The 4,141-nt window shown below is 43.0% G+C and overlaps 1 long non-coding RNA gene across 1 annotated transcript; it reads right to left on the bottom strand.

The window, feature by feature from the left end:
* Positions 1–1,460: 1,460 nt before the first annotated feature.
* On the bottom strand, positions 1,461–3,434 carry LOC125556145 (uncharacterized). The gene is made up of 2 exons (XR_007305020.2): positions 3,038–3,434; positions 1,461–2,940 (listed from the first exon to the last, which is right to left on the bottom strand). It is a non-coding gene; the product is annotated as an uncharacterized LOC125556145 (long non-coding RNA).
* Positions 3,435–4,141: the final 707 nt, after the last annotated feature.

Here is a 4,141-nt window from a genome sequence, read left to right as displayed (position 1 = left end):
TACCAGCTAGCCCCGTACACATACACTACGCACAGTACGTCCGGGGCGATGGTCAGAATGTATGGCTCTCGTCCATGTCGACAGCCCAGCGCTCGATGATGCTACTGAAACAAGCCGTTCACATGATGGGCACTGCGTCGCTTTTGTGTGCCATGGCCGAATGTGGTTCGAGCTAGATTGCATCTTCAGGCCATCATGGCGCGGCATCTACACATGCATGCATAGTTGCATACGCTATATACGAGCAGTGTTGTACAGTGGGACTGGGTGCACAGCACACTATAGCTAGCTACTAGTACTACTGACGAGGAGAGCCATGTAGACATACGTAGGGCTGTAGCTGCACTACGCGTTTGTCCTCGCTCTGCAGCTTCACTTTCCAAAAGCATATATTCACGCGCTCCTCCTCCTCCTCCTATCTCCATGCCCATGGTCTACCTACGTTTTACGACGCGCCTGCTATCGAGTCAAAGTTTTACTCGCCAATAACTGGGGCTGATTTTTTTTCCCAACCGAGCAAACCCGGGAGTCCCTACACCCTCATGAACATTAATTTTAAAAAAATAGAAAAACTGAAATTCGTGACATCAAATATGCTCAAACTTTGTAGGTGCTTGTAAGATTTCATGCAGAAAAAACATTCGAGGAGCTCTACACAAGAAAGAGATATTCATTGCTCATAGTTTTGAGCACTGAATTTTGTTTCTTATTTGTAGAGCCCATCGGATGATAGTTCTTGATGAAAATATATGTAGGCACCTAAAACTTTTGAGAATAATTGATGTCACAGAATTTCAGATTTTTTTTTTCTATTTCTTGAATTTACTATTCTTGAGGGTGTATGGACACTCGGGAGGTACCACACCTTTCTCTCCCATTAATCAGTTTGTTACAAGCAGCAAGAGGGGGCAGGGAAAGATAGATGCGAGTTGGAGTATTAATTAGAAGGAAACCCGCTGCGAGCGTTCGATATCAAAACTGATTAGCATGATAGATAGATGCTGGTCGTTACTTTATACATAAAGGGGTGCGAAAGAACTTTTTTGGTATATCGAAACTAGCTCGTATGCATGATATGGCGCGGCGGAAGGATTATTTTGTGCGGAATTATCTTGTAAGGTATTAGTAATCTTCTGAGCGAACTAGTAGATGCTACTCCCTCCGTTCGGAATTACTTGTCGCAGAAATGGATGGATCTTCCGAACGGAGGGAGTACATTGCAACAAGTACATATGCATGTGGTATTAATTGAGCAATGATACCGTATCTATTTCCATGTCGGTTTGATGAGTTAGCTTGATTGGAGGTACCACCAGTTTGCCTTAGGCAATTAAGTTTTGTCATGAATTAGCTACTGCAGAAGACTAATAATAATACTACGATGCAACAGATCAATGTCAACGCATGTGCCCGTCTGTGTCATGCATGAACTGTCATCGCTTGTTCCAAGCAATATACTGTATACATCACATGTGTATCAATTAATTTGATCAGTGACATGAACATTGGACGCTAGCTCTGCAAGTGGAAGCAAAACATTGCAAAGGTGCCATTGTAAAAGATAGTACTACTCCAAGTAATATTTATGCTACACAATGTAAACAAGATAATCTACACTATATGCTAAAACTTATAGAATAGTTCGACTCACTCCATATACTGAGGGTATATATGGTGAGCTAGATGCACTATAATGTTGGAGTGGATATATAATTAAGCTAAACCATTCCGGTCTACAAAATGCATTATCGGTTGTACCATTAATTTGATCACATATTTTTGCATGATTATATATTCGGAAATGCTAAGTACCTGACATCATATATGAGCACATGTCAGATTGAATGTTTACGATGGCAACTCTAGTGACGCAAGGATGGCATGTTAATTGACATACACGGCAATTTTCCGTGAAAAAATAAACCGAAGCATGAAGTTGCCATGCTTGCCAACTAAAGTTGTCATCCTCGCGTCACTAAACTTTCCGTCGAAAATGTTGGATCTGCCATGTCTCGTACTTGAGGCGTTATCAGATTCCTATGTATTTTAAAATTAGAACTTAAAATATAATGGTAAAAACAATTTGGTGACCAATCTACTCTCCTAACTGTCACGAGAAGCGCTTCAACCTGCATACAAAAGTTAATGCACAAGGCCACCAGCATGGGTACGACTATGTAGTTCTGCGATTTGCAGACGGATGGAACAAAACTCCCAGAGAGAACAGGCAGCGAATGGGATCAACCGATCGCACGCCGTTCAGATGCAACAAGAGGAGCAGTACTGTGCATGGCATCTCTCTCACAGCAGCCACGTGAGCCAAGTAATGAGCCTGGCCAGCCATTCCCCATTCCTTTGTCATACATGAGTGTCGAGCCAGTCCTGCTTAAATGCTTGGTCAGTTCCTGTCCCTAATAATCGATCCATACTCCACCCTAGCAGCTAGCTTCTTCCAGGATTAGTTGTAGTAATTTGCATGCATTATTGTGGAGTAGTTTTGCCAAAGAGCATTTTCACTGCCAGCATGAAAACGAACATGTGCTAGCTGTATAATATATAGGTGTGTCGTTTTCTTGTACTACTGATGTAAACATGCATGGCTAAGATTTGTTTGACGCCAATGCACAAATGCAAGTTGACTGGAAGCATGGGGTGCATCCGTGCATATGTGGAAGATGAAATGGGAGAAGAAATTCACACCACACGTCCACACACAGTTCATCTTTGCTGCTAGCTCTTCTACATCGTTTCTCACATGAACATGCTACCTAGCTAGCCTAGTGCATTTATGCGCATGGATTGCAAGTTTACTGTATGCCTGGTCATGGCTTCATGCTGGACAACATATGAGAATGAAAGTCTACTGTATGAACAAATCTGCGCAGCTCCCAGAAACAAATACAGCCTGCGCTAATCAATGGATGAAAGACAAATCTGCACCTGTTATGATAAGATGAGCAGGAAGGAGGTTATGATAACATGAGCAGCTGGAGCAGGAGCTGACTAATGGTAGATGGCATACCACACATATGCTTACCTTAGAAGCAAACCACCGCCGCTGGAACTATCATATGCATGAGGCGTGCGAATTGTGCAGATGCTGGTTAAAGGGATTGAAGCCTGGTCCGAGGTCACCAAATCATACAATCCATATCATGCTCTCCATGTATATGATGTATGTGGAGACCTTGAACCAGACAACAACCCCCTTAACCTAACTTCAACCAGGACATGAAGTCCAAACAAACCCACGAGCAAAAGGCCGGTGAAGCTACTTCGCCATGGATGGACACAGTGGAAGCAAGAAGCTAGAAGAAGATGGGGTTAAGATATACTCCTAGGCGAAGGAGAAGAGCTGGGCAACTGGCTGCTGAAGGAGATGGAGATGGGGAGCTAGGGCTGGTGGTTTTGAAGAGGGGGGAAGGGGCAGTGGCGAACTGGCCATGGATGATGGGCCACTGAATTGCCATTTATTGAGGGGCCTGCCATTGGACATACACGAGCTGTGCACTGATAGCCACTGAAAACAGACTTCATTGCTTGTGGTACAGGCGTACTGTGTGTGTGAGTGTGGTGTGAATTTCTCTCCAGGAAAATAGAGTGCTGGCTACTGCTACCCCTATGCTCGTATGACTCCGGTTTTTAGGTTTTACTTTTACCCAGTCACTTTTTTGGTTTTGTTGACTAGATTTCCACGTTTTTAGTCATACTACGACTTTTGATTTGTTATTGGTAATAAGTCAAGGGGCAAGTCAAACTATTGAATCATTGAGCCAATATGGAACCTCACATACTCCTAGTAGAAGTCAACCAAAGCCTAGAAAATCGGTCTGGTCTTAATATAAGAGAAGTCAACTTATAGTTAAAATTGGCCTTAAGTGGTGTTTGATTCTCTAGTCCTAGGACTTTTTCTAGTCCCAACTAAAAAGTCTCTAGTCCCTAAAAAGTTTCTCCCTGTTTGTTTTCAGAGACTAAAAAGTCTCTGGTCCCTTCCTAGAGGTTATTAAATGACCATGTTGCCCCTAGTATATAGAAAAATAACAATCAAACAACATCATGGGGTGGCGGGCCAATGGGTGCATGGAGGGGCATTGTTGAAAAAGTCCCAAAAAGACTCTCCTTGAAAGTCTTCTTCATTTAG

Source organism: Triticum urartu, chromosome 5A (genome assembly GCF_056163025.1).
Source record: "Triticum urartu cultivar PI428250 chromosome 5A, HENAU_Tu73, whole genome shotgun sequence".
Taxonomy (NCBI): Eukaryota; Viridiplantae; Streptophyta; class Magnoliopsida; order Poales; family Poaceae; genus Triticum; species Triticum urartu.
The sequence above is the reverse complement of the archived record's forward strand: the minus strand, read 5'-3'. Positions and strand labels throughout refer to the sequence as shown.